We start from the raw sequence: 14,312 nt of genomic DNA, 5'->3' as shown, positions 1-14,312 counted from the left end.
GTTAAGGAGTTATTGCAAGGCATTTGGAAAAATGTCAACGCGGTTTTCTCTAAGGCGGAATAAGCTGGAGCAGATTTTTCAACGCTATCTTGTTCACACAATGCCCACAAGTCTAAATATGCATTTTCAGCCTTCTAGCTCTTTTCGTTAAGGAGTTATTGCAAGGCATTTGGAAAAAATGTCAACGCGGTTTTCTCTAAGGCGGAATAAGCTAGAGCCGATTTTTCAACGCTATCTTGTTCAGACAATGCCTACAAGTCTAAATATGCATTTTCAGCCTTCTAGCTCTTTTCCTTAAGGAGTTATTGCAAGGCATTTGGAAAAAATGTCAACGCGGTTTTCTCTAAGGCGGAATAAGCTGGAGCAGATTTTTCAACGCTATCTTGTTCAGACAATGCCTACAAGTCTAAATATGCATTTTCAGCCTTCTAGCTCTTTTCCTTAAGGAGTTATTGCAAGGCATTTGGAAAAATGTCAACGCGGTTTTCTCTAAGGCGGAATAAGCTAGAGCCGATTTTTCAACGCTATCTTGTTCACACAATGCCTACAAGTCTAAATATGCATTTTCAGCCTTCTAGCTCTTTTCGTTAAGGAGTTATTGCAAGGCATTTGGAAAAAATGTCAACGCGGTTTTCTCTAAGGCGGAATAAGCTGGAGCAGATTTTTCAACGCTATCTTGTTCACACAATGCCTACAAGTCTAAATATGCATTTTCAGCCTTCTATCTCTTTTCGTTAAGGAGTTATTGCAAGGCATTTGGAAAAAATGTCAACGCGGTTTTCTCTAAGGCGGAATAAGCTGGAGCAGATTTTTCAACGCTATCTTGTTCAGACAATGCCTACAAGTCTGAATATGCATTTTCAGCCTTCTATCTCTTTTCGTTAAGGAGTTATTGCAAGGCATTTGGAAAAAATGTCAACGCGGTTTTCTCTAAGGCGGAATAAGCTGGAGCAGATTTTTCAACGCTATCTTGTTCAGACAATGCCTACAAGTCTAAATATGCATTTTCAGCCTTCTATCTCTTTTCGTTAAGGAGTTATTGCAAGGCATTTGGAAAAAATGTCAACGCGGTTTTCTCTAAGGCGGAATAAGCTAGAGCCGATTTTTCAACGCTATCTTGTTCAGACAATGTCTACAAGTCTAAATATGCATTTTCAGCCTTCTAGCTCTTTTCGTTAAGGAGTTATTGCAAGGCATTTGGAAAAAATGTCAACGCGGTTTTCTCTAAGGCGGAATAAGCTGGAGCAGATTTTTCAACGCTATCTTGTTCAGACAATGCCTACAAGTCTAAATATGCATTTTCAGCCTTCTAGCTCTTTTCGTTAAGGAGTTATTGCAAGGCATTTGGAAAAAATGTCAACGCGGTTTTCTCTAAGGCGGAATAAGCTGGAGCAGATTTTTCAACGCTATCTTGTTCAGACAATGCCTACAAGTCTAAATATGCATTTTCAGCCTTCTAGCTCTTTTCGTTAAGGAGTTATTGCAAGGCATTTGGAAAAAATGTCAACGCGGTTTTCTCTAAGGCGGAATAAGCTAGAGCCTATTTTTCAACGCTATCTTGTTCAGACAATGTCTACAAGTCTAAATATGCATTTTCAGCCTTCTAGCTCTTTTCGTTAAGGAGTTATTGCAAGGCATTTGGAAAAAATGTCAACGCGGTTTTCTCTAAGGCGGAATAAGCTGGAGCAGATTTTTCAACGCTATCTTGTTCAGACAATGCCTACAAGTCTAAATATGCATTTTCAGCCTTCTAGCTCTTTTCGTTAAGGAGTTATTGCAAGGCATTTGGAAAAAATGTCAACGCGGTTTTCTCTAAGGCGGAATAAGCTGGAGCAGATTTTTCAACGCTATCTTGTTCAGACAATGCCTACAAGTCTAAATATGCATTTTCAGCCTTCTATCTCTTTTCGTTAAGGAGTTATTGCAAGGCATTTGGAAAAAATGTCAACGCGGTTTTCTCTAAGGCGGAATAAGCTAGAGCCGATTTTTCAACGCTATCTTGTTCAGACAATGCCTACAAGTCTAAATATGCATTTTCAGCCTTCTAGCTCTTTTCGTTAAGGAGTTATTGCAAGGCATTTGGAAAAAATGTCAACGCGGTTTTCTCTAAGGCGGAATAAGCTGGAGCAGATTTTTCAACGCTATCTTGTTCACACAATGCCTACAAGTCTAAATATGCATTTTCAGCCTTCTATCTCTTTTCGTTAAGGAGTTATTGCAAGGCATTTGGAAAAAATGTCAACGCGGTTTTCTCTAAGGCGGAATAAGCTGGAGCAGATTTTTCAACGCTATCTTGTTCAGACAATGCCTACAAGTCTAAATATGCATTTTCAGCCTTCTATCTCTTTTCGTTAAGGAGTTATTGCAAGGCATTTGGAAAAAATGTCAACGCGGTTTTCTCTAAGGCGGAATAAGCTAGAGCCGATTTTTCAACGCTATCTTGTTCAGAAAATGTCTACAAGTCTAAATATGCATTTTCAGCCTTCTAGCTCTTTTCGTTAAGGAGTTATTGCAAGGCATTTGGAAAAAATGTCAACGCGGTTTTCTCTAAGGCGGAATAAGCTGGAGCAGATTTTTCAACGCTATCTTGTTCAGACAATGCCTACAAGTCTAAATATGCATTTTCAGCCTTCTATCTCTTTTCGTTAAGGAGTTATTGCAAGGCATTTGGAAAAAATGTCAACGCGGTTTTCTCTAAGGCGGAATAAGCTGGAGCAGATTTTTCAACGCTATCTTGTTCAGACAATGCCTACAAGTCTAAATATGCATTTTCAGCCTTCTATCTCTTTTCGTTAAGGAGTTATTGCAAGGCATTTGGAAAAAATGTCAACGCGGTTTTCTCTAAGGCGGAATAAGCTAGAGCCGATTTTTCAACGCTATCTTGTTCAGACAATGTCTACAAGTCTAAATATGCATTTTCAGCCTTCTAGCTCTTTTCGTTAAGGAGTTATTGCAAGGCATTTGGAAAAAATGTCAACGCGGTTTTCTCTAAGGCGGAATAAGCTGGAGCAGATTTTTCAACGCTATCTTGTTCAGACAATGCCTACAAGTCTAAATATGCATTTTCAGCCTTCTAGCTCTTTTCGTTAAGGAGTTATTGCAAGGCATTTGGAAAAAATGTCAACGCGGTTTTCTCTAAGGCGGAATAAGCTAGAGCCGATTTTTTAACGCTATCTTGTTCAGACAATGCCTACAAGTCTAAATATGCATTTTCAGCCTTCTATCTCTTTTCGTTAAGGAGTTATTGCAAGGCATTTGGAAAAAATGTCAACGCGGTTTTCTCTAAGGCGGAATAAGCTAGAGCCGATTTTTCAACGCTATCTTGTTCAGACAATGCCTACAAGTCTAAATATGCATTTTCAGCCTTCTAGCTCTTTTCGTTAAGGAGTTATTGCAAGGCATTTGGAAAAAATGTCAACGCGGTTTTCTCTAAGGCGGAATAAGCTGGAGCAGATTTTTCAACGCTATCTTGTTCACACAATGCCTACAAGTCTAAATATGCATTTTCAGCCTTCTATCTCTTTTCGTTAAGGAGTTATTGCAAGGCATTTGGAAAAAATGTCAACGCGGTTTTCTCTAAGGCGGAATAAGCTGGAGCAGATTTTTCAACGCTATCTTGTTCAGACAATGCCTACAAGTCTAAATATGCATTTTCAGCCTTCTATCTCTTTTCGTTAAGGAGTTATTGCAAGGCATTTGGAAAAAATGTCAACGCGGTTTTCTCTAAGGCGGAATAAGCTGGAGCAGATTTTTCAACGCTATCTTGTTCACACAATGCCTACAAGTCTAAATATGCATTTTCAGCCTTCTATCTCTTTTCGTTAAGGAGTTATTGCAAGGCATTTGGAAAAAATGTCAACGCGGTTTTCTCTAAGGCGGAATAAGCTAGAGCCGATTTTTCAACGCTATCTTGTTCAGACAATGCCTACAAGTCTAAATATGCATTTTCAGCCTTCTAGCTCTTTTCGTTAAGGAGTTATTGCAAGGCATTTGGAAAAATGTCAACGCGGTTTTCTCTAAGGCGGAATAAGCTGGAGCAGATTTTTCAACGCTATCTTGTTCACACAATGCCCACAAGTCTAAATATGCATTTTCAGCCTTCTAGCTCTTTTCGTTAAGGAGTTATTGCAAGGCATTTGGAAAAAATGTCAACGCGGTTTTCTCTAAGGCGGAATAAGCTAGAGCCGATTTTTCAACGCTATCTTGTTCAGACAATGCCTACAAGTCTAAATATGCATTTTCAGCCTTCTAGCTCTTTTCCTTAAGGAGTTATTGCAAGGCATTTGGAAAAAATGTCAACGCGGTTTTCTCTAAGGCGGAATAAGCTGGAGCAGATTTTTCAACGCTATCTTGTTCAGACAATGCCTACAAGTCTAAATATGCATTTTCAGCCTTCTAGCTCTTTTCCTTAAGGAGTTATTGCAAGGCATTTGGAAAAATGTCAACGCGGTTTTCTCTAAGGCGGAATAAGCTAGAGCCGATTTTTCAACGCTATCTTGTTCACACAATGCCTACAAGTCTAAATATGCATTTTCAGCCTTCTAGCTCTTTTCGTTAAGGAGTTATTGCAAGGCATTTGGAAAAAATGTCAACGCGGTTTTCTCTAAGGCGGAATAAGCTGGAGCAGATTTTTCAACGCTATCTTGTTCACACAATGCCTACAAGTCTAAATATGCATTTTCAGCCTTCTATCTCTTTTCGTTAAGGAGTTATTGCAAGGCATTTGGAAAAAATGTCAACGCGGTTTTCTCTAAGGCGGAATAAGCTGGAGCAGATTTTTCAACGCTATCTTGTTCAGACAATGCCTACAAGTCTGAATATGCATTTTCAGCCTTCTATCTCTTTTCGTTAAGGAGTTATTGCAAGGCATTTGGAAAAAATGTCAACGCGGTTTTCTCTAAGGCGGAATAAGCTGGAGCAGATTTTTCAACGCTATCTTGTTCAGACAATGCCTACAAGTCTAAATATGCATTTTCAGCCTTCTATCTCTTTTCGTTAAGGAGTTATTGCAAGGCATTTGGAAAAAATGTCAACGCGGTTTTCTCTAAGGCGGAATAAGCTAGAGCCGATTTTTCAACGCTATCTTGTTCAGACAATGTCTACAAGTCTAAATATGCATTTTCAGCCTTCTAGCTCTTTTCGTTAAGGAGTTATTGCAAGGCATTTGGAAAAAATGTCAACGCGGTTTTCTCTAAGGCGGAATAAGCTGGAGCAGATTTTTCAACGCTATCTTGTTCAGACAATGCCTACAAGTCTAAATATGCATTTTCAGCCTTCTAGCTCTTTTCGTTAAGGAGTTATTGCAAGGCATTTGGAAAAAATGTCAACGCGGTTTTCTCTAAGGCGGAATAAGCTGGAGCAGATTTTTCAACGCTATCTTGTTCAGACAATGCCTACAAGTCTAAATATGCATTTTCAGCCTTCTAGCTCTTTTCGTTAAGGAGTTATTGCAAGGCATTTGGAAAAAATGTCAACGCGGTTTTCTCTAAGGCGGAATAAGCTAGAGCCTATTTTTCAACGCTATCTTGTTCAGACAATGTCTACAAGTCTAAATATGCATTTTCAGCCTTCTAGCTCTTTTCGTTAAGGAGTTATTGCAAGGCATTTGGAAAAAATGTCAACGCGGTTTTCTCTAAGGCGGAATAAGCTGGAGCAGATTTTTCAACGCTATCTTGTTCAGACAATGCCTACAAGTCTAAATATGCATTTTCAGCCTTCTAGCTCTTTTCGTTAAGGAGTTATTGCAAGGCATTTGGAAAAAATGTCAACGCGGTTTTCTCTAAGGCGGAATAAGCTGGAGCAGATTTTTCAACGCTATCTTGTTCAGACAATGCCTACAAGTCTAAATATGCATTTTCAGCCTTCTATCTCTTTTCGTTAAGGAGTTATTGCAAGGCATTTGGAAAAAATGTCAACGCGGTTTTCTCTAAGGCGGAATAAGCTAGAGCCGATTTTTCAACGCTATCTTGTTCAGACAATGCCTACAAGTCTAAATATGCATTTTCAGCCTTCTAGCTCTTTTCGTTAAGGAGTTATTGCAAGGCATTTGGAAAAAATGTCAACGCGGTTTTCTCTAAGGCGGAATAAGCTGGAGCAGATTTTTCAACGCTATCTTGTTCACACAATGCCTACAAGTCTAAATATGCATTTTCAGCCTTCTATCTCTTTTCGTTAAGGAGTTATTGCAAGGCATTTGGAAAAAATGTCAACGCGGTTTTCTCTAAGGCGGAATAAGCTGGAGCAGATTTTTCAACGCTATCTTGTTCAGACAATGCCTACAAGTCTAAATATGCATTTTCAGCCTTCTATCTCTTTTCGTTAAGGAGTTATTGCAAGGCATTTGGAAAAAATGTCAACGCGGTTTTCTCTAAGGCGGAATAAGCTAGAGCCGATTTTTCAACGCTATCTTGTTCAGAAAATGTCTACAAGTCTAAATATGCATTTTCAGCCTTCTAGCTCTTTTCGTTAAGGAGTTATTGCAAGGCATTTGGAAAAAATGTCAACGCGGTTTTCTCTAAGGCGGAATAAGCTGGAGCAGATTTTTCAACGCTATCTTGTTCAGACAATGCCTACAAGTCTAAATATGCATTTTCAGCCTTCTATCTCTTTTCGTTAAGGAGTTATTGCAAGGCATTTGGAAAAAATGTCAACGCGGTTTTCTCTAAGGCGGAATAAGCTGGAGCAGATTTTTCAACGCTATCTTGTTCAGACAATGCCTACAAGTCTAAATATGCATTTTCAGCCTTCTATCTCTTTTCGTTAAGGAGTTATTGCAAGGCATTTGGAAAAAATGTCAACGCGGTTTTCTCTAAGGCGGAATAAGCTAGAGCCGATTTTTCAACGCTATCTTGTTCAGACAATGTCTACAAGTCTAAATATGCATTTTCAGCCTTCTAGCTCTTTTCGTTAAGGAGTTATTGCAAGGCATTTGGAAAAAATGTCAACGCGGTTTTCTCTAAGGCGGAATAAGCTGGAGCAGATTTTTCAACGCTATCTTGTTCAGACAATGCCTACAAGTCTAAATATGCATTTTCAGCCTTCTAGCTCTTTTCGTTAAGGAGTTATTGCAAGGCATTTGGAAAAAATGTCAACGCGGTTTTCTCTAAGGCGGAATAAGCTAGAGCCGATTTTTTAACGCTATCTTGTTCAGACAATGCCTACAAGTCTAAATATGCATTTTCAGCCTTCTATCTCTTTTCGTTAAGGAGTTATTGCAAGGCATTTGGAAAAAATGTCAACGCGGTTTTCTCTAAGGCGGAATAAGCTAGAGCCGATTTTTCAACGCTATCTTGTTCAGACAATGCCTACAAGTCTAAATATGCATTTTCAGCCTTCTAGCTCTTTTCGTTAAGGAGTTATTGCAAGGCATTTGGAAAAAATGTCAACGCGGTTTTCTCTAAGGCGGAATAAGCTGGAGCAGATTTTTCAACGCTATCTTGTTCACACAATGCCTACAAGTCTAAATATGCATTTTCAGCCTTCTATCTCTTTTCGTTAAGGAGTTATTGCAAGGCATTTGGAAAAAATGTCAACGCGGTTTTCTCTAAGGCGGAATAAGCTGGAGCAGATTTTTCAACGCTATCTTGTTCAGACAATGCCTACAAGTCTAAATATGCATTTTCAGCCTTCTAGCTCTTTTCGTTAAGGAGTTATTGCAAGGCATTTGGAAAAAATGTCAACGCGGTTTTCTCTAAGGCGGAATAAGCTAGAGCCGATTTTTCAACGCTATCTTGTTCACACAATGCCTACAAGTCTAAATATGCATTTTCAGCTTTCTAGCTCTTTTCGTTAAGGAGATATTGCAAGGCATTTGGAAAAAATGTCAACGCGGTTTTCTCTAAGGCGGAATAAGCTAGAGCCGATTTTTTAACGCTATCTTGTTCAGACAATGCCTACAAGTCTAAATATGCATTTTCAGCCTTCTATCTCTTTTCGTTAAGGAGTTATTGCAAGGCATTTGGAAAAAATGTCAACGCGGTTTTCTCTAAGGCGGAATAAGCTAGAGCCGATTTTTCAACGCTATCTTGTTCACACAATGCCTACAAGTCTAAATATGCATTTTCAGCTTTCTAGCTCTTTTCGTTAAGGAGATATTGCAAGGCATTTGGAAAAAATGTCAACGCGGTTTTCTCTAAGGCGGAATGAGCTAGAGCCGATTTTTTAACGCTATCTTGTTCAGACAATGCCTACAAGTCTAAATATGCATTTTCAGCCTTCTATCTCTTTTCGTTAAGGAGTTATTGCAAGGCATTTGGAAAAAATGTCAACGCGGTTTTCTCTAAGGCGGAATAAGCTAGAGCCGATTTTTCAACGCTATCTTGTTCAGACAATGCCTACAAGTCTAAATATGCATTTTCAGCCTTCTAGCTCTTTTCGTTAAGGAGTTATTGCAAGGCATTTGGAAAAAATGTCAACGCGGTTTTCTCTAAGGCGGAATAAGCTGGAGCAGATTTTTCAACGCTATCTTGTTCACACAATGCCTACAAGTCTAAATATGCATTTTCAGCCTTCTATCTCTTTTCGTTAAGGAGTTATTGCAAGGCATTTGGAAAAAATGTCAACGCGGTTTTCTCTAAGGCGGAATAAGCTGGAGCAGATTTTTCAACGCTATCTTGTTCAGACAATGCCTAAAAGTCTAAATATGCATTTTCAGCCTTCTAGCTCTTTTCGTTAAGGAGTTATTGCAAGGCATTTGGAAAAAATGTCAACGCGGTTTTCTCTAAGGCGGAATAAGCTAGAGCCGATTTTTCAACGCTATCTTGTTCACACAATGCCTACAAGTCTAAATATGCATTTTCAGCTTTCTAGCTCTTTTCGTTAAGGAGATATTGCAAGGCATTTGGAAAAAATGTCAACGCGGTTTTCTCTAAGGCGGAATAAGCTAGAGCCGATTTTTTAACGCTATCTTGTTCAGACAATGCCTACAAGTCTAAATATGCATTTTCAGCCTTCTATCTCTTTTCGTTAAGGAGTTATTGCAAGGCATTTGGAAAAAATGTCAACGCGGTTTTCTCTAAGGCGGAATAAGCTGGAGCCGATTTTTCAACGCTATCTTGTTCAGACAATGCCTACAAGTCTAAATATGCATTTTCAGCCTTCTAGCTCTTTTCGTTAAGGAGTTATTGCAAGGCATTTGGAAAAAATGTCAACGCGGTTTTCTCTAAGGCGGAATAAGCTAGAGCCGATTTTTAAACGCTATCTTGTTCACACAATGCCTACAAGTCTAAATATGCATTTTCAGCCTTCTAGCTCTTTTCGTTAAGGAGTTATTGCAAGGCATTTGGAAAAAATGTCAACGCGGTTTTCTCTAAGGCGGAATAAGCTGGAGCAGATTTTTCAACGCTATCTTGTTCAGACAATGCCTACAAGTCTAAATATGCATTTTCAGCCTTCTAGCTCTTTTCCTTAAGGAGTTATTGCAAGGCATTTGGAAAAAATGTCAACGCGGTTTTCTCTAAGGCGGAATAAGCTAGAGCCGATTTTTCAACGCTATCTTGTTCACACAATGCCTACAAGTCTAAATATGCATTTTCAGCCTTCTAGCTCTTTTCGTTAAGGAGTTATTGCAAGGCATTTGGAAAAAATGTCAACGCGGTTTTCTCTAAGGCGGAATAAGCTGGAGCAGATTTTTCAACGCTATCTTGTTCACACAATGCCTACAAGTCTAAATATGCATTTTCAGCCTTCTATCTCTTTTCGTTAAGGAGTTATTGCAAGGCATTTGGAAAAAATGTCAACGCGGTTTTCTCTAAGGCGGAATAAGCTGGAGCAGATTTTTCAACGCTATCTTGTTCAGACAATGCCTACAAGTCTAAATATGCATTTTCAGCCTTCTATCTCTTTTCGTTAAGGAGTTATTGCAAGGCATTTGGAAAAAATGTCAACGCGGTTTTCTCTAAGGCGGAATAAGCTAGAGCCGATTTTTCAACGCTATCTTGTTCAGACAATGTCTACAAGTCTAAATATGCATTTTCAGCCTTCTAGCTCTTTTCGTTAAGGAGTTATTGCAAGGCATTTGGAAAAAATGTCAACGCGGTTTTCTCTAAGGCGGAATAAGCTAGAGCAGATTTTTCAACGCTATCTTGTTCACACAATGCCTATAAGTCTAAATATGCATTTTCAGCCTTCTAGCTCTTTTCCTTAAGGAGTTATTGCAAGGCATTTGGAAAAAATGTCAACGCGGTTTTCTCTAAGGCGGAATAAGCTGGAGCAGATTTTTCAACGCTATCTTGTTCACACAATGCCTACAAGTCTAAATATGCATTTTCAGCCTTCTATCTCTTTTCGTTAAGGAGTTATTGCAAGGCATTTGGAAAAAATGTCAACGCGGTTTTCTCTAAGGCGGAATAAGCTGGAGCAGATTTTTCAACGCTATCTTGTTCAGACAATGTCTACAAGTCTAAATATGCATTTTCAGCCTTCTAGCTCTTTTCGTTAAGGAGTTATTGCAAGGCATTTGGAAAAAATGTCAACGCGGTTTTCTCTAAGGCGGAATAAGCTGGAGCAGATTTTTCAACGCTATCTTGTTCAGACAATGCCTACAAGTCTAAATATGCATTTTCAGCCTTCTAGCTCTTTTCGTTAAGGAGTTATTGCAAGGCATTTGGAAAAAATGTCAACGCGGTTTTCTCTAAGGCGGAATAAGCTAGAGCCGATTTTTTAACGCTATCTTGTTCAGACAATGCCTACAAGTCTAAATATGCATTTTCAGCCTTCTATCTCTTTTCGTTAAGGAGTTATTGCAAGGCATTTGGAAAAAATGTCAACGCGGTTTTCTCTAAGGCGGAATAAGCTAGAGCCGATTTTTCAACGCTATCTTGTTCAGACAATGCCTACAAGTCTAAATATGCATTTTCAGCCTTCTAGCTCTTTTCGTTAAGGAGTTATTGCAAGGCATTTGGAAAAAATGTCAACGCGGTTTTCTCTAAGGCGGAATAAGCTGGAGCAGATTTTTCAACGCTATCTTGTTCACACAATGCCTACAAGTCTAACTATGCATTTTCAGCCTTCTATCTCTTTTCGTTAAGGAGTTATTGCAAGGCATTTGGAAAAAATGTCAACGCGGTTTTCTCTAAGGCGGAATAAGCTGGAGCAGATTTTTCAACGCTATCTTGTTCAGACAATGCCTACAAGTCTAAATATGCATTTTCAGCCTTCTAGCTCTTTTCGTTAAGGAGTTATTGCAAGGCATTTGGAAAAAATGTCAACGCGGTTTTCTCTAAGGCGGAATAAGCTAGAGCCGATTTTTCAACGCTATCTTGTTCACACAATGCCTACAAGTCTAAATATGCATTTTCAGCTTTCTAGCTCTTTTCGTTAAGGAGATATTGCAAGGCATTTGGAAAAAATGTCAACGCGGTTTTCTCTAAGGCGGAATAAGCTAGAGCCGATTTTTTAACGCTATCTTGTTCAGACAATGCCTACAAGTCTAAATATGCATTTTCAGCCTTCTATCTCTTTTCGTTAAGGAGTTATTGCAAGGCATTTGGAAAAAATGTCAACGCGGTTTTCTCTAAGGCGGAATAAGCTGGAGCAGATTTTTCAACGCTATCTTGTTCAGACAATGCCTACAAGTCTAAATATGCATTTTCAGCCTTCTAGCTCTTTTCGTTAAGGAGTTATTGCAAGGCATTTGGAAAAAATGTCAACGCGGTTTTCTCTAAGGCGGAATAAGCTAGAGCCGATTTTTTAACGCTATCTTGTTCAGACAATGCCTACAAGTCTAAATATGCATTTTCAGCCTTCTATCTCTTTTCGTTAAGGAGTTATTGCAAGGCATTTGGAAAAAATGTCAACGCGGTTTTCTCTAAGGCGGAATAAGCTAGAGCCGATTTTTCAACGCTATCTTGTTCAGACAATGCCTACAAGTCTAAATATGCATTTTCAGCCTTCTAGCTCTTTTCGTTAAGGAGTTATTGCAAGGCATTTGGAAAAAATGTCAACGCGGTTTTCTCTAAGGCGGAATAAGCTGGAGCAGATTTTTCAACGCTATCTTGTTCACACAATGCCTACAAGTCTAAATATGCATTTTCAGCCTTCTATCTCTTTTCGTTAAGGAGTTATTGCAAGGCATTTGGAAAAAATGTCAACGCGGTTTTCTCTAAGGCGGAATAAGCTGGAGCAGATTTTTCAACGCTATCTTGTTCAGACAATGCCTACAAGTCTAAATATGCATTTTCAGCCTTCTAGCTCTTTTCGTTAAGGAGTTATTGCAAGGCATTTGGAAAAAATGTCAACGCGGTTTTCTCTAAGGCGGAATAAGCTAGAGCCGATTTTTCAACGCTATCTTGTTCACACAATGCCTACAAGTCTAAATATGCATTTTCAGCTTTCTAGCTCTTTTCGTTAAGGAGATATTGCAAGGCATTTGGAAAAAATGTCAACGCGGTTTTCTCTAAGGCGGAATAAGCTAGAGCCGATTTTTTAACGCTATCTTGTTCAGACAATGCCTACAAGTCTAAATATGCATTTTCAGCCTTCTATCTCTTTTCGTTAAGGAGTTATTGCAAGGCATTTGGAAAAAATGTCAACGCGGTTTTCTCTAAGGCGGAATAAGCTAGAGCCGATTTTTCAACGCTATCTTGTTCACACAATGCCTACAAGTCTAAATATGCATTTTCAGCTTTCTAGCTCTTTTCGTTAAGGAGATATTGCAAGGCATTTGGAAAAAATGTCAACGCGGTTTTCTCTAAGGCGGAATGAGCTAGAGCCGATTTTTTAACGCTATCTTGTTCAGACAATGCCTACAAGTCTAAATATGCATTTTCAGCCTTCTATCTCTTTTCGTTAAGGAGTTATTGCAAGGCATTTGGAAAAAATGTCAACGCGGTTTTCTCTAAGGCGGAATAAGCTAGAGCCGATTTTTCAACGCTATCTTGTTCAGACAATGCCTACAAGTCTAAATATGCATTTTCAGCCTTCTAGCTCTTTTCGTTAAGGAGTTATTGCAAGGCATTTGGAAAAAATGTCAACGCGGTTTTCTCTAAGGCGGAATAAGCTGGAGCAGATTTTTCAACGCTATCTTGTTCACACAATGCCTACAAGTCTAAATATGCATTTTCAGCCTTCTATCTCTTTTCGTTAAGGAGTTATTGCAAGGCATTTGGAAAAAATGTCAACGCGGTTTTCTCTAAGGCGGAATAAGCTGGAGCAGATTTTTCAACGCTATCTTGTTCAGACAATGCCTAAAAGTCTAAATATGCATTTTCAGCCTTCTAGCTCTTTTCGTTAAGGAGTTATTGCAAGGCATTTGGAAAAAATGTCAACGCGGTTTTCTCTAAGGCGGAATAAGCTAGAGCCGATTTTTCAACGCTATCTTGTTCACACAATGCCTACAAGTCTAAATATGCATTTTCAGCTTTCTAGCTCTTTTCGTTAAGGAGATATTGCAAGGCATTTGGAAAAAATGTCAACGCGGTTTTCTCTAAGGCGGAATAAGCTAGAGCCGATTTTTTAACGCTATCTTGTTCAGACAATGCCTACAAGTCTAAATATGCATTTTCAGCCTTCTATCTCTTTTCGTTAAGGAGTTATTGCAAGGCATTTGGAAAAAATGTCAACGCGGTTTTCTCTAAGGCGGAATAAGCTGGAGCCGATTTTTCAACGCTATCTTGTTCAGACAATGCCTACAAGTCTAAATATGCATTTTCAGCCTTCTAGCTCTTTTCGTTAAGGAGTTATTGCAAGGCATTTGGAAAAAATGTCAACGCGGTTTTCTCTAAGGCGGAATAAGCTAGAGCCGATTTTTAAACGCTATCTTGTTCACACAATGCCTACAAGTCTAAATATGCATTTTCAGCCTTCTAGCTCTTTTCGTTAAGGAGTTATTGCAAGGCATTTGGAAAAAATGTCAACGCGGTTTTCTCTAAGGCGGAATAAGCTGGAGCAGATTTTTCAACGCTATCTTGTTCAGACAATGCCTACAAGTCTAAATATGCATTTTCAGCCTTCTAGCTCTTTTCCTTAAGGAGTTATTGCAAGGCATTTGGAAAAAATGTCAACGCGGTTTTCTCTAAGGCGGAATAAGCTAGAGCCGATTTTTCAACGCTATCTTGTTCACACAATGCCTACAAGTCTAAATATGCATTTTCAGCCTTCTAGCTCTTTTCGTTAAGGAGTTATTGCAAGGCATTTGGAAAAAATGTCAACGCGGTTTTCTCTAAGGCGGAATAAGCTGGAGCAGATTTTTCAACGCTATCTTGTTCACACAATGCCTACAAGTCTAAATATGCATTTTCAGCCTTCTATCTCTTTTCGTTAAGGAGTTATTGCAAGGCATTTGGAAAAAATGTCAACGCGGTTTTCTCTAAGGC

Source organism: Crinia signifera, chromosome 4 (assembly GCF_055691185.1).
Source record: "Crinia signifera chromosome 4, ASM5569118v1, whole genome shotgun sequence".
NCBI lineage: Eukaryota > Metazoa > Chordata > Amphibia > Anura > Myobatrachidae > Crinia > Crinia signifera.
This window is presented reverse-complemented; position numbering follows the sequence as displayed.